Source organism: Delphinapterus leucas, chromosome 18 (genome assembly GCF_059928025.1).
Source record: "Delphinapterus leucas isolate spDelLeu-1000000601 "Yukka" chromosome 18, BTC_Dleu_Yukka2, whole genome shotgun sequence".
NCBI classification, from domain to species: domain Eukaryota; kingdom Metazoa; phylum Chordata; class Mammalia; order Artiodactyla; family Monodontidae; genus Delphinapterus; species Delphinapterus leucas.
The window spans coordinates 53,265,630-53,292,779 of NC_143146.1; the positions used below are offsets into that span (position 1 = coordinate 53,265,630).

At 44.4% G+C, this 27,150-nt stretch overlaps 1 pseudogene; it reads right to left on the bottom strand.

Annotated features, from left to right (window-relative positions):
* Positions 1–255: 255 nt before the first annotated feature.
* Positions 256–27,150, bottom strand: part of LOC111175096 (protocadherin-8-like) — a 47,050-nt pseudogene continuing 20,155 nt past the window's right edge.

The following is a 27,150-nucleotide window of genomic DNA, read 5'->3' on the forward strand; positions in this document are numbered from 1 at the left end:
CATACTGCTTGGGGCCAAAATCGACTAAGACACAAGTGTTCCCTTCAAATGAGCTAGCACACTCTAACCCAAGGTTTCAGGTGAGGCATCAAAACTGTGTCAGTGTTGTCTTCCACAAAATGGATGTGGCTCTGTATTCACCGCGAATGCCCGCAGTAACCAGCAAAGCTGCCTAGGGTACACGATCCTTCTAAATTGGACTATTGTATTCAAGCTGTCATTTTTCATTTTCAAAACCAGGATCCCTTCAGGTAATCAGTAACCTTGAAAAGAACTGAACTCTAAAGCACAGGTCTGCCGGATGTCCTCCGGGAGCCAGGAAAAGTTGGTGAAAAATACAAACACCAGTGCCCACACTGGCACTCCTCTACCAGCTCCCACGCTATCTCCTTCCATCTTCGCCTTGAATGCTTCACGAAGTTTAGACAGGTTTAGGTTATCACTCAAACACTGCGACTCACACTCGGGGAAATTGCTCCTGTAATGGAGTTCTCAATTTACTGGTCAATTTCACCTTGATTTTGTGTCCCTGTTTGCTTTGCTAGCCCTTCAGCTTGTATTACATACTCTAAAAATGTGAAACATTTTCAAATGTTTTAAATATCACAGATAATTTTATTCAGCTCATAATCTCCTCCTGGAACAATAAACAAAAATAATTTTTCTAAAAGGCAACATTGTTCTCGGTGCTTGTCTTTTCATAAATAGCTAAGATCTGCCACCTTCTGGATTTTCCAGGAGGGCTAAAACGTAAACTAGCCTTATTTTCTGGATCCCCTGCTTAGATAGTCTTCAGCTATGTAGTGACACTGCCATCTAGTGGGCATTTCCCAGACTACTCATTCAGCAGAAACATAAAAGAACATGGGTTTTTTAGAGGGAAGCAAATATTCATTTAGTGCAATTTACTCAAATTACAATTACTAAAAGAAAATGAACCTTATACAGCATATTGATATTTGAAACTAAAAGTCAGCATTTATTAAATAAATTTGCAAAAGGAAGATAAAAGGAGGATGTGTATGTTCAAATTAATGCAGCCTTATATGAAAAATGCAATTTTACTTCAAATTGAACAATACACATATTAGAACCATAGTAACTTCATTCATCCTCCACAGTAACCTGAAAGAAGATGGAGAAATTGAGCTATTTCTCAGTCCTTTTATCTCCTTTGTGTGAGGAATAGATTAAAACATACTGGTTGTCTGATAGCCCTAAGATTGTTAAATATGCAGATACTTCTGCATATTTAACAATTTCTAGGCTATGCACTTGACCTCTTCCTGGAATTTCCTCCATGCCGGAGGAGAATCCATTTTGCAGAGCGCTGGAGACCATGACTGACAACGTGTTCATTACCCCGCCTCATCCCAGGGAATCCAGCCGCAGTGAGAGCAGAACGTAGGATCAGATGGGTCCCTGCTTGTGATGTTTCAAGGATGTAATTTCATTGCTCTCTCCTCTCATATGTTTTGAAATCTCCCCAGAGTCCTCCTTTGGTGAGATGAAAAGGTTTGGGGGGATTTTTTTCCCCCAGTGTCAGAAACCACCTCTGCAGCTGCAGCTGTGAGCTCCATTTGGGGGGTTGTCAGGAATTTGACAAACTCTCTCAGTGGCTGTAAATCTACTTTGTGCTGAAATGCAGTGAAGTGCCGACTGTAGATTCACCATGTGGTACCAAATTTAGTTTCAGAAAATCAAAACCGGTTTCAAGTTTTTTACTGACTGAAGGGAATGGGAATCTCACTATCCCCATCCTTCTTCATTCCTTCTTTTCCTCCCTTCAAGGCATCTACTTCACCTCCTCTTCCCATGGGCTCCAGTCCTAAACAAGGACCCCGAATCTCTACTCTTCACTGTGACCATTTGATGCTGGAGGTGAGCACTGATGGGTTTGCCCTTTACAGATGTACAGATAACCTCAGGTCATCGGTCAAGCCCATAAAGGTGGCCCCAGAGAAGACTTTCCCCTTGGTGCCAAGGGTCTCATTAATCCTTATTTATTTTGTTTGTTGTTTATTGGGGGGGATGAGGGGAGGTGGAAAAGGATTGAGGTTGAACATGAAAAATAAGTTGATCTGATCACCCCAGAGAAAGAAATACCACATCTGAAGCCAGCCTCCAAGCTCACAGCACTTTAAAATTTGGCACCCCAAGCAGCAGAGGCCTGGTCTGGCCCAACTCCCAAGCTGTTTGGGAACCAGAGCAAAGGATTTCAGTAATGATTCTGGCTAGGATATTATTAGCAAGACCATCTCCAGGCTGATATTAATCACAGAGGGTATTCATTCCTCTCTCTCCTTCCTCTCTCCCCATGGCCATCCCCAGATTAGATCTGAAGGGGGATAAAAATGCCAGCAGACTGGGGTAGGGGATGAGCAAGGGGGCCCCAGGGTTTGGGTGACATTCTGACTGCACATAAATGAGGTTTTGAGTTTTAGCTTCTGCCTGTTAGCATCTTCCCTGAGATGGCTTGAGCTTTCTGATCTCTGGGGCCAATGTCTTCACAAAGCTGCTTAGCTTATCAACCGCTCCAGATAGAAAAATAAAACAGAGGTCCGAACATGATTTCAGTTCGCTAAATCTTAGACGCTACTCCAGCTCTCAGCTATCAGATCAATCAGCTGTTACAATAGACATTAGAGACACAAGCTGGAGGCAAGAATGTGTTCTGTGGACAAGGAACCACAAGAGCAGCTGCCCGCAGTGGGCTGAGCTAATGGCAAGAAGAGGATTTAGGGCCTTAGAGAGTGCTTTTGCTGGAGACACCAGGAAGCTATAGAAAAATACATGGCTAATGTATAACATAAATACACCCTGATCATCCTTCTATGCCAAACTCTGTGCTAAACACCAAAGATTCAAAAGAGCCAGGAAGGTTCAAAGGGCTCTCAGGCTAGAAGGAGACACAGCACTTATATAACTAGCTGTGGAGCAACAGGGTAAATAGAAAAAGCCAAGTCTACGGGAGTAAAAAGGACAAAGGAATTCATTGCTCTGGGAAGGGTCAGGGAAAACATCTGTAGGGGCTTGAGGAACAGGAGACGGGAAGGGAGGTGATGGCAATGCAGGAAAAGGCTCCGAGCAAAGGTGGGGAGGCCCGGGCGACCATGCAGGTCCAGGGAACTGAGCGGAGTCCGTGTTATGGGTGTTAGGCCTGCAGCAGTGGGGTGGTACGTATTCGTTGGAAACTGTCTTGCCAAGAGGTAGGCAATGGGAAGCTGGCAGAACTCTTTAAGCAAGGAAGCACTGTAGAGATGAACTTTGGCAGTGGTGATAGGAAAGATGAAAGAGGAAAAAAGAGACAGACAGACCAGGTAAGAGGTTATTGCAGTGGTCCAAGTGAGAGATGGTAAGATCCTTAACTGTGGACAGAGAATTAGAAATGAAAAGCAAGACAGACATTTGGGAGAGAAATCTGAAGCCGAATTTAAAGAATCTATTGGAAATGAGGGAAAAGGGCAAGGTGACTAACTTGGGTAGAACGGGCGGCAGGGGCGGTGATGTCATACCTTAAGAGTCATAATGAATTTGGGTTCAGATGTGATGAGCTTGTAAGGCGTGTGGGACATTCGTTGGGAAACTAGAATTAGAATTCTGGAGGTCAGGCGAAGAGCTGATAGTACAGATTTGATCCTAGAAAAACATCATCTAATAAGGGCATGAATCTTTGAGTGTTTTGTTCACCGGTACATTCCACGCCTAGAGCAGTGCTTGACACGTAGTAGGTGCTCAGTAAATATTTGTTGAACAAATGAATGAACTTGATGATCATCAATCTGTGGGGGTAGCTGAGTGCACTGGAAGTGGGTGAGATTTCTGACAGGGTGGAGCGCAAGGATACAGTGCAATCAAGAAGGGCATAGTAAGTACATACAGGATGGTTTCAGGAAGCTTGCTGTGAAGAGAAGGAGAGAGAAAAGGGCTGTCCCTTGAGGTTTCTTTGAGATAGGCACCACGTAGGGTTCATTCATCAGTGACCTAGCAACCACAGAATTCCATCAGATAGTTCAAATAAGAGACTTAAGGATAAGGCTGTTTGTAGAGGTCCAGGCACAATAAATGGGACCATGAGGAGTGGCATGGCACCAAAAGCTGAAGCAGCCGAAAGCCACTGACATCCCCTGATCTGAAGGGGCAACAGGAAGAAATAGCGCCTCCAGAAATGGAGCCCTGAAGCAGGAACCATCAGGCTGGAGCTGTAGTGGTGGAAGAATAGAGCCATCACCAGACCGTGGTGCCAAAGCGGACACTCAGTGGGGGAGAAAAATCCTCATCTACCTTTTCTCCCACCCTCTAATCTCTTGCCAACACGTCCCATTGGCAGAACCCAACTGGTAACCAAAGGGCAAGGGTGGGGTTAGCCTCCTTGGGGGCAGAGCAGTACTGGGAAGGGAAGAAATGGGACCTGGCAGGAGAGGGGGGCATGCCAGGCGTGATGGAGAGTTACCAGCACAGAGACTGAAGAAAAATAGCCCGGAAAGATGGAGAGCTTGTAGGTACCGGAATGCGTGGAGATACTTGCTGGAGTTCCGCGACCTTCCTATGAGGTGGCAGAATAAGGAGGGCAGGTGGTCAAGATAAGGGAGATTTTGATGACACCAAGCACATGACCCTCCTAAGTGCTCTTCTCCAGACTCCAGAAGTAACTGCTGCACTGACATCTCCCTCCTGGTATCCCAGATGACACTGATACTGTGAGTTAAAGGCATTTGGTTCAACTGGCTCATTTCAGGCTCCCCTCTGGGTGTATTCTTAAAAGGCTCTCCTTTCCTCTGATACCACTACTGCCTGCTATCTCTCTAGAGCCCACACATGCTGTATCTTCAGAGTGAGACAAGGAAGAAGCAGAAACCTCCAAAAGCACTTCTGCCACTGCAGATCTTAAAGCTGAGGTTCTACTAGCTTTAAGCTAGTCGATCCACAGCAAACATCTGTCTGAAGCCCAGAATGCCAGATGTGGAAACAGGCGCCCTGCTTCAGTTGCTTTAGATGTCCTGACAAGAAGGCTAGAAAATCACTGTATCACCATTCCTCATTTAGGGATGCAGGAACTGAAGCCGAATATTATTAAGAAAGTTGTCCAAGGTCACCCTTGAACAATCTGGCTGCAGAGCCCTTGCTTGGAGTCCTTTCTTTCATGTAACTCATATTCACTGAGCACCTAGAATGTGCCAGGTACAGCTGTGGACACTGGGAAATGAAAAACGAACAAGGCAGACAGATTCCCCTCGTTCCCAGAGTTCACAGTCTAGGTGGGGCAGACAGACTGCAAGCACGAAAGCAAGCATAAATCAATGTGAGCTTCTCCGATAGTGATCAGGCTCTTTTCCCAGAGCCTTGCCGGAGCCCTTGGACACACTCCGACGCCGAACTCCAAATATCCATGATCACAACACAGAACCCTGATTGTTAAGAAGGCAACACACCCACACAGCAGGCCCGTCTGCTGTGTTTGCGCTGCGCCTCCCCACCAAGCCCTTGAAACGTGTTAAATCATCACTGCCATTCCACTGCGAGCACATTTCTCTTTTATTTTAATCCTATTATAGAAGTTTTGATAGCAACCTGCTGTTAGAGTACATCTAACTATGTTAAAGCTCCCCGGGCCCTGAACATGAAAGAACATCCTCAGAACACACGCTAGGAGGGTCTCCCTTGTTAGCATGGAAATGAAAATAAAAAGAGCTGCTCTGGGGCAAAGAGGTGGAGGCAGGTGTCCTAACAGCAACACTGAGGACCATCTCTCCTCGTTCTCGCCTTCATGCTTCGGGTGGTGGAGGCCGGATGGCGAGGATCCTTTTCTGTATTCTGCCCGGTGCCTGGTGCTTGGTTTCAAGCCCTGATGACTAGTAACATAACTTGCAACCCTTGTAGCTAAAGGTCATCTCTGTTGCTTTTATGCCCGGGTTGCTTTTTGGTGCCAGGGAATCAGTAGCCAGGATAACCTACAGGTTCCCTCCTGAACTTCAGTGGTGTTTCATTAATGAAATGGAAATATATATAATTTAAATATGCAGGCTTTATCTGCAGTTATGCAAATGGGAGCAGTCCCAGCGTGGCCCGAGTAACAGCTTCCCAGAGAATGTTGCGTTCACAGTCCTTAAATGAAGTTCCACTTGTGGGTTGCCACAGGAATGTGTATTTTGATTAATTATTTCACTCCAGAGAATAACAATACTCAGGTCACCCTTCCTTGGCAGTACAAATTAGAACACATCGAAGGCACCAGAGCATTCTGGGTCTCAGTGTGCGTGCCCAGGAGAATACAGAACGGATGCTGTAAATAAAATTAATAATTGAAGTCCCTCTGAATATAAGATGGATAGACTTGTTGGTGGTGGTGGTAGAGGCGACGATCATTGGCCAGCCTTCACGTGTTCTGAAAGGCCAACCCCTGGGAAGATGGTATGTAACAGTCAGGTTCTCCTGGAAGGATGATGCCTTTTTTTAGGATGTTTTGGGCCCGTGGTCCAATGTCAGGTCTCAGTGTATGTTCAGGAGTCAATATAAAGAGTTAGAATCATTAACATCTTCTAAATATTGTTTATGGATTCTTTTTATACTAAGAACAAAAGTTGCACCAAGGAGATAAGAGCAGATTGTTCTCAAGAGAGTTTGGCCAAATCATCTCCATATAAGTGTGGGTGTGTGTGTGTGTGTGCGTGCAACCACAAGATTCCTCACTGGTATGGGAGGATACAACTCATCCCCTTAAAGAAAAACATACTGAGTCAATCCCTCAAACCGGGTGTTATATATTTAACAGCCACCCAGGCATGTGGCCTTCAGAAAGGACCCTGGCCTCACCAATACATTTGTCATGAACACAAGACCTGCATTTGCTCATTCGAGGCTCTCCTGCAGATGGGAGCATCTATTTACTTAATGACAAGCTCTCACTACTAATTGCACTTCAGGGACCCTGGGCTAAGTGTTAGTGATTCCTAGAAGAGAAAAGGTATGGCCCCTGCCCTCAAGGAGCTCAGAATGTAGTAGAGGAAACAAAACACATGCAAGACCATAATACACAATAGAAAACATAACTGCCCTGATAGGTTTATGCACAAAGAGTTACAGCAGTTGAGAAGATGGAGAATTATTTATAGCTGGAGGAAACAGAGAACTCTTCATGGAAGAGGTTGTATTTTAAATGAGGCTTGAAGAATAGATGGGATTTAGACATTGTTATGGACTGAATGTCTGTGTCCCCCACAAATTCATACGTTGAAGCCTTAACCCGAACCCCCCATGAGAATATTTGCAGGTGGGGCCTTTGGTTAGTAATTAGACGTTGATGAGGTCATGAGCGTGGGGCTTAGTGTCCTTAGAACAGGAAGAGCCCAGAGCTGTCTCTCTCTCCACCTTATGAGCACACACAGCAAGAAGGCAGCTGTCTGCAAGTCAGGAACCAAATCTGCTGGACCTTGATCTTGGATTTCTCAGTCTCCAGAATCGCAAGAAGTAAATATCTATTGTTTAAGGCACCCAGTCAATGGTATTTTGTTCCATCAGCCCTAGCAGACTAAGACAGACGTGGACAGTCAGGAAAATGAGCATCCCAGGAGAAGGACCAACGGAAGCAACAACCCAGAAATGGGAAAGTATGGGGCAGATTCAGAGAGCGGTTCAGCTTGTCTGCATCACAGGACCCGTGAAGCCTGGTAATCAAAGAAACAACTGGGAAGGTAGATTGGGGTCAGATTGTGATAAGCCACGAATGCCAGGGGAAGGCATTTGACCCGACCCTGGAGAACGTGGAGCATAGTCAAAAATTATTTCAGCGAGAGAGTAACATGATCAGAGCTTCAACCCCCATCAACTCGACCATATTTTCACCTTAACAGGTAATGGTGGCAGCGAGCTGGCCCCAGAGTGCCAAGCTCAGCTGCGTAAGGTCAGGCAGGGGGTTTCTTGTGTCCCCGCGCCTGAGCCAGGAGAAATAACCGCTTATTCAGGCTGTCAGTCACTGAGTCCCTCAAAGCACCTTCTGCGTGGGAACGACAGTGAACACTTCTCCTACTCAGTACTTAGCAGCAGGATTTGCCCTGCCCCACAGCTGTCATCCGGGACCAGGACAAAGACAAAGCTTAAGAGGATCTGAGAGAGGAGTCTGTAGACGTTCCCATTTTTACTGGCTGTTTCCGTGAGCTTGGCTGACCGTGCTGGTCAATGCTGATTTTTTCTGCATGAAATAGAAAAGCAGAACTCTGTTGATTTTGTGTTTTATGGCTGATCGATGGGGGTCAGAGTGAGGGCTTTGAGACATGCCGAGGGGGAGGAACCGTGCTGCTTTTGATGGCCTCATTTGTGTCATGTCTTCTTCTGGGAAAGAGGAAGGTCAAGGTGAATCCCTCTCTCAGACTCAGATGACTCCGGCGACGTCACCCCTGGGCAGAAGAGGCAATGGCGCGGGCGTTTCCAGCCGGGCCGAGCGAGGCAAGGTGACATTTAAGGGCTTTGAAGAAAAGCTGCACTTTTAGCAGAGGGACCCCAAGCTGCACCTGCGTTTCTGCAGGCTCTTCACTTGCTTTTTATATCCTTGCCGGCTGTCTCTGGAATTGCTGAAAGGTGGAAAATCTGCACATTTCTTAGGCATTTGGAAAGACAGCCAGGGCAGGGAAGAAAGGTGTGAGAACGAGGCTCTCCAGGAAGCAGGCCTTCAGCCAACCCTCATAATCTTGATTTCTGTAATACCATCACTAATAATAATAGCTGTCAAACAGCCTCTGTGCTAAATGCTTTACTTATGCCCAATCGCATTTGATCCTCGCAAGAACCTCTGAGGAAGTAATGATTGCTTCTATTTTATGGAAGAAATCGAAGCTCTGACAGGTTAAGTAGCTGGTCCAAGGTCACACAGAACTAAGCCACAGAACGAACGTGAGCCCAAACCCTACGCTCTTAGTAACTGACCGTGATTCTGTCTCCTCCGCCTTACTCTTCTCACCTGTGTTATGGGGCTAACCGTGATAAGGATCAAAAACAAACTCAGAAAAAAAAAAAAAAAAAACCAAACTCAGCCACAGTGTGTGTCGACAGGGCTTGCCAACCATGAAGACTGGCAAATATACACCACCACTGCCCTTGAGTCCACTCTGCTCTCTTCTGTTAGGGACATGTAGGATTCAGATGCGAATGTGCTTCCAAAAGCCAAAAGGTGTTACCAACTGAAGTGTTAATATCATGAACATTTCAAGAGTTGGGGAGCTTGTCCGCTATATGATATGCAGAAGTCAGGGAAGCAGGGAAGCAGGAGGGCCTACCCTGGGATCCCCAGAAAACATTTGACTAGGTAAGGAGGCTAAACGGCCTCATAAGCAAAAGCAAGAGGGAAGAGACACATGCAGAGATCCATCTGCTGCATTTAACAGACGGAGCAGAGACAGCATCGCCCTTCCCTTCCGCCAAGGGAAGCTTTTTCCGTTGTTCTGCCCCCTGCGCGGTTTGCATGGAAAAGCAGCACAGTGTGGACATCACTAAAAGTGTCATGACTGGAGGCTGAAATGAGACACTGATCGTCCAATTAAGCAACAGATTCCATAAACAAATGCAACTCATTCTGCCTGCAGCCTGACATCGCTGTCTGAGAAGCTCTGCTGAAAATGATGTGTCTGCCTGTGTTCTGCTTAAGCTTTCGGATGCCGGAGAGCCCCACTAAGTCACGGGGAAAGAGGTCTGCAGGTGGCTTGCTGCAGCCAAGCAGCAGTGAATGAGCCCCCGCCCCAAGCATCAGCCCCCTCCCTGCCCCCAGAAAGCCTCTGAATGTCCCAGTTGCTGTTAAACCGCCATGGATACAAAGCCACCGGTGCAGCCAACCGGAGCAATGGCCTCCCGAAAAATGACAGATTTAAGGGAAGAAATACCGCGCACTTGCCGGAGGCAAGTTATTTTAATATAATGCCGAGATGACAGCTCTCCACATTTAATCATGAGACTCCAGATTTTTTTGCCACAACATTAGAATCTCTCGCAATTTGGGAGGAGGCTTCTTTTCCACCCATGCCTGACAGTTGCATGTTGGCAAGAAATGTCTGTAAACTTCTCCAATTATTTTTAATAAAATGTAAATGATTGTCTGCATAAGCCCTCTCTTTCCCAGCCGCTCCCGCCCACAGCCAAGGGTAGCAGTTGGCCATGCCTTCCGGGCAAGGCCTCCGTGGCTTCGTAGTGTTCCTCACGGTACTAACTGGCCACTCAGAAGGCTTGCCTCTCTCTTTGTCACCTGCTACTATGACCATTTCTTTTTTAGTGGTGTCTGTGATCTGCAGCTGTCAGAGAGACTGTGCATTTGATTATCTGCTCCTAAGTGGACTGAAGCAGCCGGATGCTTCCCAATCACAAGCTCAGCTTCGTCTCAAGGTCTGGCAGCCATTGAAAGGGACATTTGCGTAAGCCTCGAATTTGCTAATTCTTACAAGGTCCCCTAAGGTAGGTCTGTACCGTTCTCACACCCGTTTCTTCCTAACAGATGAGAAGCAGGAAGGGTGACACATTATATCTTAATTAAAGATACACAGCATGATAGGAGAACAGCCAGGACTCATACCCAGTGCAGAAGCGACTGTGCATTTCTTCTTTCCCAAAACTTTCAGTGGGTGTCTACCATCTGGAGGCCCTGAGGATGCAAAAATAAATAAGACACAGGTCCTTCTCTAGAGGAGTTAACAAGGTAAAAGAACAGACAGACAGGTGAATAGGTAACGTGAGCACATGTGAAAGGCAACACAATCCAGGTAAGCTCAAAGCACCATGGAAACGCTTCCATGACTTAGTGTGCCTGTGGGGTTGGGTGCAGACTCACGGAGACGACAGCTGAGCCGCGCCCTGCAGGATGCTCAGGTAGGCAGGGGAGGAAGGCTTCTGCCTGCTGACAGATAGAACCACACAAGCTAAAGCAGGAGACATGAAATGGCGTGGAGTGTTTCAAAAGCAGGGCATCACAGGAATAAAGACGCAGACGTAGAGAATGGACTTGAGGGCACGGGGAGGGGGAAGGGTAAGCTGGGACCAAGTGAGAGAGTGGCATGGACATATCTACACTACCAAATGTAAAATAGATAGCTAGTGGGAAGCAGCCGCAAGGCACAGGGAGATCAGCTCGGTGCTTTGTGACCACCTAGAGGGGCAGGACAGGGAGGGTGGGAGGGAGACGCAAGAGGGAGGGGATATGGGGACATATGTATATGTACAGCTGATTCACTTTGTTATAAAGCAGAAACTAACACACCATTGTAAAGCAATTATACTCCAATAAAGATGTTAAAAAAAACAAAAGCAGGGCATCTTTAGGGAGGAAAGAGTCCAGGCCCCTGAATGGAGGGAATATCCGGGAGCTCAGCTGGAAAGGAGGATGGCGGTCAGAAGATGGATGACTTTAGTGGTTTTCTAGTTGCTGCTGATCTAACGCCTGTCCCAAAGGAGGCTGGAATAAGTTCTTGTATGTCAGCAACCCTTCTCCCCTGCCCCAAGAAAGGGCAACCCAACCCACGGGGTGAAGTTGCTACTATCCTGTGTGATAAACCAACCAGGGCGCCTTCAAAGGGCAAAACAGCCACTGAGACTAAGGAACCCACTTCTGGCACCTGAGTAAACAGGAGAGAACTCTGCTTTCCTTAGAGGAACCTACAGACACTCAGCCTCTTCCTGGGCTCTGTTCAACAATTCCTCACCTGCCCAATAGTGCTTCGTTCACCTTCATTCACAGCCTTCTCTTTAACTGGAGTGTGGGCCTTTCAGAGAGAACGGGGCTGTCATTAGTACCCCGCCCTCATCTATCACCTGAAAGAGAAGCGCTGATATGCCTTCCCCAGAGGAGGGATGAATGGCTTCCAAGGAAGCAGTGCCCGGAGCCCCCAGAGCTGCCACCTCCCTCCCATCTCATTTTCACCTCTTTCTGAGGTGCAAAAGCTGGGATTTGAGAAGCGGTGCTCTTGATAATAACAGAAGGCATTTTGCAGATCTGGGTTAGCTTCTGGAGTGTATTCTGGGTAAATAATTAGTGCTTCTTTCCAGCAGCCTGGGCTCCAAAGCTCCACTCACGAGAGACAAGTGAGGGGTGTTTGAGTCCTACTAAGGATGTCCTCAGAGATTAGCGACATTCCCCACTCTGTCACCAGCCATGTTTGCCACTGGGCACCTCGCCCAGCACCCCCGGCAGTGCTAATGGGCAATTCACGTACGGGGCCCTCTCAGGATGCCTGGGCAGATCCTTGCTTTGCAAATGCAAAATAATGTTCCCAGCAAAGCACACGCCTGCTTCTGGGCGATGTACATGATCCAGCTCTACAGCCTCTCGCACCTGTGCTGTCTTTGCAACTTCCCTTCCTTCCCTTTCGATGTGCTAAACTGAGATATAATCGAAGCTGAAAGAACCCAACTCTTTTACATGCGCTCCACTTCAAAGGAAACATACAATCTCGTGAGGTGACTGTATTTATTCTGCCACAGCTCAGTATGAGCACCACCATACCACCTCACCGCAGGTTCCAAATGACAAATTTTGAGGGCTATTGAACACGCTGAACGTTTTCAGAGCAGATCCGTGGAAAGTTACTTAGCACAGCTGTCTCGGTAATTGTGATACATTAGAGGAGTGTGTGGTGCTCAGCGGCCTGGGCGGTGGGACAGCCTGGGCTTGGGATTCGGCACCACAATCTGTGAAACCAGCAGGGAGACGGCTGCTTTACGAGCATCCCGAGCCAGGGTTTGCAGCTTAATCTTACTTGGTTCAGTGGATTTGTTTCCCCCATCAGGAGGTCACGAATAGAGAGCGGATAGAACCCGTGCTACGGTGATGCCTTTGCACCAGCCTGACATGCCTATCAAGTGGGCTGCCCCCCGCTGACATCCACATGTCTGGAGAGTTGAAGGCAGGGTATGTGCACCCTCCAGAGTCCTTCTTAGTCTGGAAGCAGCTAGAGTGTTTCCCCTCAACCACCTTCACGGCCCCTACCCCCCATGCCTGCACCCTGCCCCTTGGCTTCACGATCCGACATATCAGCCAGGCTCCTAGGCATAAAAGGGATTTAACATTCCAACACACACAAGTTTTTTCCTTTAGTTCTTCATTCGGCTATGCATGTGTGAATGCCCTTGTGCTCCCTAATTGCCTCAGGGAAGGGCCTGGCATGGGATAACACTAACAATCAAAAGTGACCATATAGCCCATGCGTACTAACTATGTACCAGGCAGACACCAAGTGCATAATTTGTAATTGCCTTTTTACTCATTACTACCCTGTGATGAAGCTATGATTATTATCCCCATTTTGCAGATAAGCAAACTGAGGTCAGGAGAAATTATTAAGTAGACATTAATGACTGCAAAACTGTGTGTTTTTATAACGATACAATGACAATGGTGGGAGTGGCCAGAGTTATTAAAGGAAATTATCTTCTGGAGCGGAGGAAAGAACTCAGATTGCAGAATCAGAGAGTCCTGGAAATCCCAACCCCACTCCTTACGACCTGTGAATTTTATACCATTTTCTAATGTATCTGGGCTTCAAAATAATTACATCTATGATTGATTTTTGTAAGCATTGCATATAAAAAAATATATGATGGCTTAGCACAGAGTAGGACCTCAAAAATACACACCTGTCCCTTTCTCTGTCCCTATCTCAGTCCCACATCTCATGAGCCACAGTCCACCCCACATCTACCAGGCATACGTTCCAAGACCCCCAGTGGATGCCTGAAACCACCGGTAGCACTGAACTCTACATATATAATGTTTTTTCCTATACATACATACCTATGCTAAAATTTAATTTATAAATTAGGCACAGTAAAAGAATATCTGAATTGCCAGCATCAGTACTCTTGTGCTTTGGGGCCATTATTAAATAGAATAAGGGTGACTTGAACACAAGTGCCGGGATAACAGAGACCGTCAGTCTGATAACCCAGATGGCTACTAAGTGACTAACAGGCAGGACAAAGCGATGGTTCACGTCCCAGGTGGGATGAAGTGGGATGGCTGGAGATTTCATCATGATACTCAGAACAGCAACTTAAAACTTATAAATTGTTTATTTCTGGAATTTTCCACTTAATGTTTTCAGTCTGCAGTTGCCTGTAAGTGAAACCACAGAAGGTGATACCCTGGGTAAGGAGAAGCTACTGTATTGCCTGCTGAATTGCTTGTGGTAACCCAGAGTCACTTTATGGTTATATCTCATTATTAAGATGTAAAAGTGAAAGTGGGGCAGGGTGGGGTATGGGCAAAATGCCTACACTCATCTCTACTCAGAAAGGGCATAAAATAAGGGCATGAATCAACAAAATGCCTAGAATGATTATCCGTGCATAAAAAATATTTACAGGGGAAAGCCTTAATTAACCAGGACCCAGCTGTGGAATCGGTTAGCTAGTATTTCTTCTCTCTTGGCCTAAAGAATCATGAACCAAGAACAACAAAACAAACTTTCCAAAAATAGAACAGAACTAAAATAGAACGGTCTTAAAACAGCTACTTCCTAAAGTAATGAGCTCCCTGTCACTGGACGTATTCAAGCAAAGGCTGGACAACCAACTGTAAGAGATGTTGTAAAGGAGATTAATGCATAAGCCAAGTGTTTGATGAAGTCAGTGATTTTCAAACTTTTTAGCAGCAGAACATAAAAGAGATAAAAGTCGAGCCGCTTGGGGTGAAGAGAGAGGGGAAGCTCTGATCCCTCCATGAAGGTGCCGAGGAGTCCCTGTGAAGTCTTAGGACTCAAGAATTAAGCCAATAAGAAAAGCCAGCATTTGCACAATATCTTGCAGTTTACAAAGTCTTCCTGTGCATGCAGGTTATCTTTCAAGAGTATGTTACAGGTGAAGTTCAGACTAATACACATTGTGCTTTATGGGAGTATACACTTGATAGCCCAAGTAAGGTGAGTGTGACGTGATTAATTTGTAAGCAGAGGGATATCTTGTGGGGTGGGGAGGGGTGCGGTGCGTTGTCATTGCAAACCCAAAACAGGGAGAAGTAGTCTCCTAAAAAGAAAGAAGAATCTGGAGCCAAGTGACAGCTTGGCACTCAGCTTCCATATAGGCGAATGTTCCAGGCCCTGGGCACTACCAGAGAAGCGTGGAAGGTACAAAGCCCGAAGGTGAGAAAAAGCACAGACAGGGGCTTCCCTGGTGGCACAGTGGTTAAGAATCCGCCTGCCAGTGCAGGGAACACAGGTTGGATCCCTGGTCTGGGAAGATCCCACATGCTGCAGAGAAACTAAGCCCATGCGCCACAACTACTGAGCCTATGCTCTAGAGCCCACGAGCCACAACTACTGAGCCCACATGCCACAACTACTGAAGCCTGCGTGCTCTAGGGCCCGTGCTCCACAACAAGAGAAGCCACTGCAATGAGAAGCCCGTGCACAGCAACAAAGAGCAGCCCCCGCTCACCGCAACTAGGGAAAGCCTGCGTGCAGCAATGAAGACCCAACGCAGCCAAAAAAATAATTTAAGATAATAATAATAAGCACAGACAGAGGCTCCAAAGATTTCAGGATCCAAGTGGGCAGGGAGATTGAAATCATTAAAACTAAGGATAACATCTAGATTTTTGGCTTCAGTAACTAAGGAGTTGGTGGTTACATTATTGACATGGGAACAACTAACAGTATCAGTGGAGGGGGCGTTAAGAATTCTATTCTTTTCTTTTGACAATGAAGTGTTTTATTTAGATTGTTAAAACTAGAAATATAAGATGAAGAATTCTATTTTGGAAATATGATAGATCAGATATCTATTAGGTACTCAAAAGTATAAATGATATAAGATTCTTTCTTTCTCTTTCAACCTACTTAGAGGCCATCTTCCATAGGATGGCCTCCAAGAGTCTTCATTTTTGGATGCGGGATGAAACAAAGGATCCACACGCAAAGTGACTCTGAAATATACTCTGGCCCCGTAGCCAAGCTCTTCCTATAGACACAGGTACTAACAGGGGATGGACTGGAGGCTTAGTTGAGGACTTGAGGTTGCTGAGTCCTCTTACAGCTGTGCGATTCATCAGAGGTTCAGTTTCAGGGGGATCATGCCAATCCCAGGGCTGCTAAACATCAGGCAGCCCCCTACTGCAGCCGTGAGGCAAAGTTGGTAGCATGCTCAAAAGCAGCCGTGGCTTTGTTCTTACAGAAAAGCGTCATAAGCTCAGCTCATAAGACTCATCGGCCATATCCTTTCCCATTGCTATTCATGCGTAATTGAGCAGGGTGCCGGGGACCGTCTGCCTAACCTTGAGATTATGAGGCAGAGATGCAAACACATCCCATTAACACATAAACCCAAACTCGTCACTTGGAACATGGAAAACTGCCTGCGAAAGGGTCGAGGAATATATCTTTCTGACTAAGAAAAAATGTTATTTGAGGTATTTGGAGCAAGGTATATGTGTGGAGTGTTGCAATATTCCCAGCACTGCCCCCGACCCCTGTTTTCTTTATGCTCATTTTCAGGATGTGAGTCCATATGAATGAAGAGCCATAATAGAAGCCACTGATGAAGGAAGATTGGTGCTTCTAAAGGGCATCACCCCCAAGAAGCTCTGAATTAAATACAAGGGAGGAAATGAACATTGGGGTGCGTGTATCTTTTTGAATTATACTTTTCTCTGGACATATTGCCCAAGGGTGGAATTGCAGGACCACATGGTAACTCTATTTTTAGTTTTTTAAGGAATCTCCATACTGTTCTCCATAGTGGCTCTACTAATCCAGAGAAAACTGTAATTCAAAAAGATACATGCACCCCTATGTTCATAGCAGCACTATTCACAATAGCCAAAACATGGAAACAACCTAAGTGTTCAACAGATGAGTGGATAAGGAAGATATGGTACTTATATACAATGGAAATAATGCCATTTGCAGCAACATGGATGGACTTAGGGATTATCATACTAAGTGAAGTAAGCCAGACAGAGAAAGGCAAATATCATATGGTATTGCTTATATGTGGAATCTAAAGAAAGAAAAAAGATACAAATGAACTTATTTACAAAACATAAAAAACAAATGTATGGTTACCAAAGGGTGAAAGGGAGGGGAGGGATAAATTAGGAGTTTGGGATTAACATACACACACTACTATATATAAAATAGATAACCAACAAGAACCTACTATATAGCACAGGGAGCTATAGTCAATATTTTGTAATAAAGCTATAAGGGGAAAAATCTGAAAAAGAATTTATATATATACGTAAATATACATTATTGAATCATTGTGCTGTACACCTGAAACTAACACAACATTGTAAAGCAACTATACTTCAATTTAAAAAAAATAACAAGGGAGGAAAATACTGTACTTACTCCATTCTAAGAGAATAAATTGACCAGCCTGTTGAAAGACATAATCCCCATTCATGTGAAAGTTGCAGACACGTATCTTCATGGTTATCTGTGGTTGATTTGAAGTTATTTATCAAACCAAATCATTCCAACTGATAACCAGACTACTTCTTTCACCAGAAATATTTCAGATTTCTTTTCTACTCTCTTTCAAGATGTAAGCTCCTTAAACTCCTAAGTGAGCAAGTTCCTCATGACAGAGGATTATTAATTCTGATCCTTTTACAATTTGGAACTTCAATGAAATCTTCCCATTTGTCACCTCTTTAACCCAGCACAGATTTGACGCCTCTCAGATTAAATTTTGGTGATGAATCCGATTTCAAAGAACATTCATCCAAAGTTGAACCCATGCACCTGCTAACGTATTTCTGTACTTTTACTAATAGCTTTAGAGAGCTTTTTAATTTATATTTCACTGTATATTAAGATATCCTCCTTCAGTTTGCCTGCATCTCCATGAGAACATTTTTCATATTTCAGATTGACACCAAACACTAGAACTAAATGGATGAGATAATTTTAAATATTATGCAAATACACACGCAGGTCAGGTATTTTAATATTTTCTCATCTCTAATTTATTTCTGTACTTGTTGAATGTGGCTTCTCATACGTCCTTTTAAGCATCTTCTTAATTTTAATGACATTTTAGAAAATTATTTAAGTCTGTTCTGTGTGTAGAAGTTTTTATGAAATGGGAAAAGGCCATGGGGGTAATGAAGTAGAAACTATTCTGGCTTGGAGTTTTTAGCACAATAAGGACACATAATGCTGCTATCAGTATGTTCACTGATCTTGGGCAAATCACTTAACTTCTATGTAAAATGGATCGAATGATGCTCATCTCATCACCACCCACCCAACTCTCCCAAGACAAACTTCAGAGTCATCATCTCTTCAGTCCTCATCCACGTGGATCAATGGAGCCAAGGGAGAAAGATGCTGGGGGATCTGGGGCAGGGGCAGGGGCGGGGGGCATTGAGGATGGGACACATTATTAGCATCCTATAACTTCTGCACAAGAGGAGGGGTATGTTTCCAAGAACTACTCTTTGAGTCACAGTAAATACAGCCTTTAAGTTCTCTACCAGTTCTCCTGTCCCCACTATTTTTCAGCTCTACCCACATTACTTCACCCTTATGGCCCCTTTCCTGGCTCAAGCTTGTATCACCCTGATGGCTGCCTCAGCTTCCTACTTGGTCTTCCTGCCACAACTCTCTTCTCCTAAAACCATCAGCTTCCTTCAGACCATTCACCTGCCAACAAACAAACCCACCCTTAGTGGCTTCCTTCCCTACAGGAGAGTCAGTTCAATTCAACAGTAGTTTCTTGAATATCTCCCAAATGCCAGGAACTTCTCAGCTACACCATGAAGACCTTCAAAAGCTGCTTGCTGGACCAAAGCTGAGAACCAGATGCACAGGCACAAGGCAGACACCTGCTCACCAGGTATGTGTTTTCATTAATTTATACATATTCAAAGATTTTTTTTTAATTGACAAAAGAAAGGGGAAGAAAACAGTGCATTAATAATGGTGCCTGGGGCTTCCCTGGTGGCACAGTGTTTGAGAGTCCACCTGCCGATGCAGGGGACACGGGTTCGTGCCCTGGTCTGGGAAGATCCCACATGCCGCAGAGCGGCTGGGCCCGTGAGCCACGCCACTGAGCCTGCGCGTCTGGAGCCTGTGCTCCGCAACGGGAGAGGCCACAGCAGTGAGAGGTCTGCGTACCACAAAAAAAATAACAAATAATGGTGCCTGTGCGATAGTGGAAGAGATAAAGTCAGAGGAGGGAATGAGATGGCAAATCTCTTCCCTTTATGAGCCCTAGTGAGGGAAGAGTTTAGGATATAAGCTGAAGTGTGTTCAGGGGAGTCTATAAGATTCTGGTCTTGAGAAACATAGCCCCATAGACAGCTCTCTCTCTCTCTCTCTCTCTCTCTCTCTCTCTCTCACACACACACACACACACACACACACACACACACACTCCCATGAAATGGAGTAGAAAAGACCCTGCTCTATCCCCACTCCCCATTCCCAGTCACAGATCATGGGACAGGTTTGTGTCCCTGAGAGTTGAGGGTGGTTGCCAGCCGAGGTGCCCCAGCTAGGCAGAATGTTTTGATGGAGGCACGGTCAGCGGTGGAAAGCTCAAGAAACCTTGATGAGAACACCAGAGCATAAAATGGAAGCAGCTGATCCTGAGTCCAGATGAGATAGATGCCTTGCTGGGGGGGAGGGGGTGCTCAGAAATACCTGGGGGAGACTTCGGGCATATCCTAAAGGATAAGATAGCAGTGAAAAGCCCCCAGAATCAAGACAGTAAATGCTAACACGACCCCATTATACTCACCAGCAGGTAAGGTCTGGGACATCCCCGTGGGAGGATCATCTTCCTCCACACGGCATCCCCAGCATCTCGTGGATAACCTGTGTCCCAGGGACCTGGACCACTGTGCTCACATGCTTCTGGGTCTTCTTCCTAGAGCACCTTTCCCTTCCTCTGTGGCTGGTGACATCCCACTCAGCCTACAAGGTACCTCATTTGCCAGCTCCTCCATGAAGTCCTCCCTCCACCCCATATCATCACTCCTCCCCCAAAACCTCTAGGCAGAATCACTCACTCTCTCCACTGCGCCCCCTACCACTTGGTACATACATTGCACTTTTTAATTATATTCTTAGTCACTGTTTTTATGGCTACTCTCCCACTAGGTTCAAAGGCGGAGGCCAGATTTATTTCAATGTTTTATGCAATCAAAGGGCAACCTGAGGTCTGGCCCTATACATATCCAGTTTTCCCTACTTCCTGCCCCAAAGGCCAGGGTTCTGCACCTCTCTGTCCTGTTGGTTCCCACATTCTCTTAGGTTAATCCCCACTGGGACTCTTAGCACAGTCACCCGCCTCCTCCATGAAACTGTGATGTCCCCAGTGCCCATCCAGTGGTTGTACATGACAGGCACTCAGTAACCATTTATTAAATGAAGGAATTCCTTGAATGACTAAATGACAGAACAAATAAGAATTGGAAAAAAGAATACATGCCATGTTTCTTCTTGGCGTGAGTTTCTGTGAACATTCACAAATAACTAATAAGGTTTCAATGAGAAAAAAATGTATTTGTTAAAAATGAATCCCTCTCATCCTTTTTTAAAAGCAATTCAAATGCCAGCTTTGTGGTTTTGTCTGTGTGACCTCAGGCCAGTCACTTTCCCTTCACTTACCTGTAAAGAGGAGATTTGTCCCTTGGCTAGAATTTATTGAGCATTCCCTCTGTACAAGGAATTGTGTTAACCACTTTAATTGCATTGTCTCATTTAATCCTCAGTAATTCCATGAAGAGTTTAATTCCATTCAAGAGTTTAAATAATCTGCTCAAGGTCACACAGCAATAAAACCCTAGAAACCCGAGCCTAGGTATTCCTGATGCAGATGCCCAAATGCTCAAATTACCCTGTCTCCTTTAAGACATCCAAAATGGGTCATTAAAGAGGGAACAGGTGGGAAAAAACCCGTGTGTTCATCGAATAGATAAATGGATAAATAAAATGTGGTGTATACACACGATGGAATATTACTCAACGCTCACAAGGAAGGACATTCTCACACATGCTACAATGTGGATGAACCTTGAGGACATGATGCTAAGTGAAATAAGCCAGTCACAAAAAAGACAGGCTGTATGATTCCACTTGTATGAGGGAGCTTGACTAGTCAAACCCATCGAGACAGAAAGTGGGATGGTGGTTGCCAGGGGCTGGAGGAAAGGGGAATGGAGAGTCGTTTAATGGGGACGGGGTTTCAGATTTGCAAGATGCAAAGTGTCCTGAAGATGGATGGTGGTGATGGCTGCACAATCACGTGAACGTACTTAACACCGCTGCAGTATACACTTAAAAATGGTTAAGATAGTAAATGCGTATTTTACCACATTTAGTGTTTAAAAACATTCAAAGAAAAACAAACAAGTATACCAATTACTCAAAACAGGGGGCGATAAAAGCCACCTCCAAAATGCCTATGATCATCCTCTATTTAGCAGGAAACAGCTATCACTTGACAGAGTTGTGAGAGCTTGGATGAGGGGCAGGGGGGCTTAGACGGGGGATAGATCCTCACAGAAGGAATCTGGGCAGATGCAGGAGCAGCAGGAAGGCCTCAGGGAGGAGGGATTTTCCCAGGTTTGGTTTTTTATGTTTTTTCTTTTTTTTAGAATTAATCAGTTACTGAGGTACCTGCAATATTTTAAAAAAAAAATGTAGTTGGTTCAGGAACTAAATTTTCTTTCTACCTTTCTCTGTTTCTCAGTAAATAACTAGATGTGTGACTCTGAGCAAGACACTTAACCTCTCTGGATCTCCATTTCTTTATGTAAAATGGAAGGGAAGGGGACACGGTGGCATTTAATTTTCCTCCCAGCCATAAAATCCTGATTCTATGACAAATTACCCTGTTTCTACTCCCCTCCCACCGCCAAACCAGCCCCACCACCACACAAAATATAATTTAAACTTATCTTTCTTCCTTCCAATACTTCAAATTTTCCTCAGGCAAATTGTCTCATTAAATGGAAAATATTTTTCTACATCGTGAGAAGTATGGTTTGGGGGGGCTTCTTTTTTTGGCCTAAGATGCATCCTTTTCATTAATACAACCACAAACTTTGTGTCAGTTTCAATGATAAAGGGAATCACCAAATTATCTCCCTGCTCACATTCCTCTTCCTCCAAAGTCACCAATTACTTCATTACCCTGGAGACTTGCTTCAAGAAAGAAGGAGTGTGATAAGATGAAATGTTTTTCTTTCTAAACTCCTTTGTAACTTGAAAGGAAATAAATTGTACTAAGAAATCCTTTCACTTATGGCAGTTTTTGCAACAGAACTAAACTTTCCATGATGAGAAGCCAAGCATAAAGCAGTATTAAATCAGGGTCAAATGTCAATAAGGCTTAGCAAGAGCAAATGCTCAGGGCAACCCCTGAGTACAGCTCTTCTCAATCTGTGAACTAAAGACACAAATGATCTGTCCCACACGCTCAACATACAATAATAATACCAGAGTATTATAACAGTGATAGACACTGTCATTCAAAAGTGAGGGTCAGAGGGTCAGGGTGGGGGACATAAGGGAAAAAGAGTCACATAGCAGTCACTGGTCCAAAGCAATTCTGAAATTCATTTGGGCATATATTGCCAGTTCCTTGATTAGGGCTCAGTTCTGGGAGTGGTTTTCTAAGGCTCTCGGTTCTACCCTCTGGAATTTTGTCTCCTCTCTCTTGGTTATTATTGCGAGCTTTCTTTTCCACAAGAAATGGTCCATGTTTGCAAGTAAGCAGCAGTCTCAGCCTGCTTCATGCCTACAAAAGATTAGGGACCCAGAACCTTTCTTCATTTTGAACTACATCCATCCATTATACTCCAAGCTTATGATGCTTCTGTCAATACAATTCTCTTAAAGATCTTTGGGCTTCCTATGAACAGTAGTGGGATTCACTCCACTAGACAAAACTCCACTCAGAAATCTTTTTGATGTAGGCCCCAGTCTGTCTTGTGCTGAAAGTCAGGGAGCTGAGAAATAACACCCTTAAGATTCTAAGAAAATTTTTGTCTAATTCTAATGGTCTATAAAGTGCACCCTTAAATCTTTCTGAAATCTTAAAAATGTGCCCTATAGCTGTGCCCTTAAGATAATCTTTATCCTGAGATCAGGTCTGATAGATATTGAGAGCCTTTGCATTATGGAGAGGCTGAAAATAAGATACAGCTTTATTTTCACGCTTAGTAAGCTCTGGATCCTTTATATTTTCTCTAATTTCTGCTTGAAACTGAAAAAGTTCCTTCTTAGTATCTTTCTCTTTCTCACTCTTATATAATATTTTATCATACATGGTTAAAAATAACCAATTAGCACTTTTGACATTCTTTCTGAAAATCTCCTTATGCAGGTTTGCTATTTAATTAGGTACATTTCCTATTGTCCGTGTTAAGCCAGGCAACAGTTACCCTATGTTTTCTGCTACTATGTAACACGGGTTGCCTTTCCTCCAGCCTCTAGTAATAGCCCCTTCCCTGTCCTTCCAGTTGCATCAACAATTCCTTTGAGGATCTTCCAGGCTCCTCCTACCTCTGAGTCCCAAAGCTGATGCCACATGTTTTAAGGTTTTGTTTCAATCATATCCTACTTCTAGGTATTATTTTCTGTTCCATTTGTCTATTATTGTATAACTGACCACCCCATAACTTAATGTCTTAAAGTAATTTATTCTTGGATCTCACAGCTCTGCAGATTGACCAACTTCAGCTACACAGTCCTTGCTTGGGGTCTCTTACACAGTAGAGTTAAACAGTGGCAGGGCTGAAGCCATTTGAAAGCTTGGCTGGGCAAGATCTCCTAATGACCCATTCACTCTTACATCAGGCAACTCAGATTCTCTTTCTTTCTCTCCCTCTCCCTCTCTATCTCCCCCACCCCTTCTCTCTCTCCTAGAATACATCCTCCAATGCCTCTCCACATGGCATGATTCTCTTATAGCATGGTGGTCTCAGAGTAATTTCACATCTTAACAGTGAGGTTCTCAAAGGGCACATCCCAAGAGTGAGTGTTCCAAAAGGCCAGGTAAGCAGCAAGACTTACGCCTGAGCCTCAGAAATCACACAGTGTCAAAGCAGATGTGCCCTATTGGTCAAAAGTGAGTCACAGGGTTCACTTTGTTTTTCAAAGGGGCAGGACAAAACTACTAGGGGGCACGATTCATTAAAGGCACACCTTTGGGGACTAATACGGTAAAACCACTGAAAAACAAAGAGAAAACTCTACAAAACAGTCAAATAAACTATGACATATTACCTTCAAAGGACCAACAAGAGGACTAATGCTGGCTTTTCAAAAATAAAATGATAGCATCCAGAAGATAATGGAATAACATTTTTAATTTTTTAAATTTATTTTCCTTTTCTTTTTTGGCTGTGTCAGATCTTAGTTGTGGCAGATGGGATCTTCGTTGTCTCATGCAGGGTCTTTCATTACAGGGGCCTTTCATTACGGCGTGTGGTCTCTTCATTGTGGTGCTCAGGTTTCTCTCTAGTTGTGGCACGTGTGTTTTTTCTTTCTAGTTGTGGCGCTTGGGGTCCAGAGTGTGTGGGCTCTGTAGTTTGTGGCACGCAGGCTCTCTGGTTGAGGCGCGTGAGCTCAATAGTTGTGGCGTGTGGGCTTAGTTGCCCCACAGCATATGGGATCTTAGTTCCCTGACCAGGGATCGAACCCACGTCCCCTGCATTGGAAGACAGATTCTTTACAACTGGACCACCAGGGAAGTCCCAACATTTAAAATTTAAATCCAGTTACTTGCTGAAAGAAAATAACTGCCAACTTGGAATTATATATCTAACAGAAATAAGCTACAAAAATGAAAAAAGTAAAAAGATATAATTTACAATAGCATCAAAGGACATCAAATTCCTAGAACTAAATCTAAACTATGTGCAAGACTTTAGCACTGAATAAGAGATATTTCTTAAAGACTTACAGATTCAGTACAATCAAAATTAAACTTCAAGCCACTGCTTTTACATAATTCACTGGTTCTTCTCATGGAAATGAAAAGAGTTAAAAATAAATGAAGTAACCTAGAAGAACAAAGCTGGGATCTTATTCTACTATATATCAACACCTATTATAGAGTCAGGGTGGTAATGATGCAGGAATAGACAGACTGACCTGTGGAACATAATAGAGATGTCAGAAACAGACCCACACATACATGGTCCCCTGATTAATAACAATAGCAAAGAGGCAATTCAGTACAAAAAGATTTATCTTTTCAATAAACAGTCCTGGGCCATTGGATATCCATGTTAGGCAAAAAATACATGACCTGGTTTCTCCTTACTGCTTATAGTGAAATGTGAGAGAAGAGAGATAAATTAAAGGAATTATCAGGCAAAACGGAACCAGAAACTACAGATGTGGAAAATCCTCAGTCTATTCATATTGCCAAAAATGAGAAAGCATGCTCGGAAGAGATCACCACAGGTGTGGCTGGACAATCACTCCATAGAGAGATTGCCCGGCAGCCAGCTCAGAAGAAGCCAGGAATAGAGATGGGATTATACCAGGAGACACACTGCCAGCTTGGGCTAAAAGAAACAGATAATGGACAAAAGGAAGGAAGGAAGGCTTTTGAACTTCTGGGATTCCACAGGATGGAACAATAGAGCTATTTGGCTGTGAACATGCCTTATCCCTCAAGAAAAGGGTTGAATGAACCCAAAGGTGATTCAGAGATGGGCAGGACTGCCACCGCCACTGAAGGTCCAGACAGCACAGGCCCAGGGTACAGGGCTGTCTTCTCCTTGGCTTCAGAGGGCCAGGCTGTTGCCACTAGTGCCTCAGAGACAGGCTGCCACCCAGAACCTTGGAGGCAGGGCCACCAGCCAGAGCCTCAGGGGCAGAGCTGCTACCTAGGACTGTGGAAGGGGCAATGCTGCCCCAGTGGGCTCAGAGGGAGGAGAATCAAGCCCAAAAAGATTATTTGTTTTCTTTTTCTTTTTAATTTTCATTATTCTTTTTCTTTCTTTTTTTTAACATTTTTATTGGATATAATTGCTTTACAATGATGTGTTAGTTTCTGCTTTATAACAAAGTGAATCAGTTATACATATACATATATCTCCATATCTCTTCCCTCTTGCGTCTCCCTCCCTCCCACCCTCCTTATCCCACCCTTCTAGCTGGTCACAAAGCACCGAGCTGATCTCCCTGTGCTATGCGACTGCTTCCCACTAGCTATCTATTTTACATTAGGTAGTGTATATATGTCCATATATACACTACCACTCTCTCACTTTGTCCCAGCTTACCCTTCCCCCTCCCCATGTCCTCAAGTCCATTCTCTAGTAGGTCTGCGTCTTTACTTGCATCTTGCCCCTAGGCTCTTCATGACCTTTTTTTTTTTTTTTTAGATTCCATATATATGTGTTAGCATATGGTATTTATTTTTCTCTTTCTGACTTACTTCACTCTGTATGACAGACTCTAGGTCCATCCACCTCACTACAAATAACTCAATTTCATTTCTTTTTATGTCTGAGTAATATTCCATTGTATATATGTGCCACATCTTCTTTATCCATCCATCTGTCGATGGACACTTAGGTTGCTTCCATGTCCTGGCTAATGTAAATAGAGCTGCAATGAACACTGTGGTACATGACTCTTTTTGAATTATGGTTTTCTCAGGGTATATGCCCAGTAGTGGGATTGCTGTGTTGTATGAGGCAAGAATATACAATGGAGAAAAGACAGCCTCTTCAACAAGTGGTGCTGGGAAAACTGGACAGCTACATGTAAAAGAATGAAATTAGAACACTCCCTAACACCATACACAAAAATAAGCTCAAAATGGATTAAAGACCTAAATGTAAGGCCAGAAACTATCAAACTCTTAGAGGGAAACATAGGCAGAACACTCTATGACATAAATCACAGCAAGATCCTTTTTAACCCACTTCCTAGAAAAATGGAAATAAAAACAAAAATAAACAAATGAGACCTAATGCAACTTCAAAGCTTTTGCACAGCAAAGGAACCCATAAACAAGACCAAAAGACAACCCTCAGAATGGGAGAAAATATTTGCAAATGAAGCAACTGACAAAGGATTAATCTCCAAAATTCACAAGCAGTTCGTGCATCTCAATATCAAAAAAACAAACAACCCGGGCTTCCCTGGTGGCGCAGTGGCTGAGAGTCCGCCTGCCAATGCAGGGGACACGGGTTCGTGCCCCGGT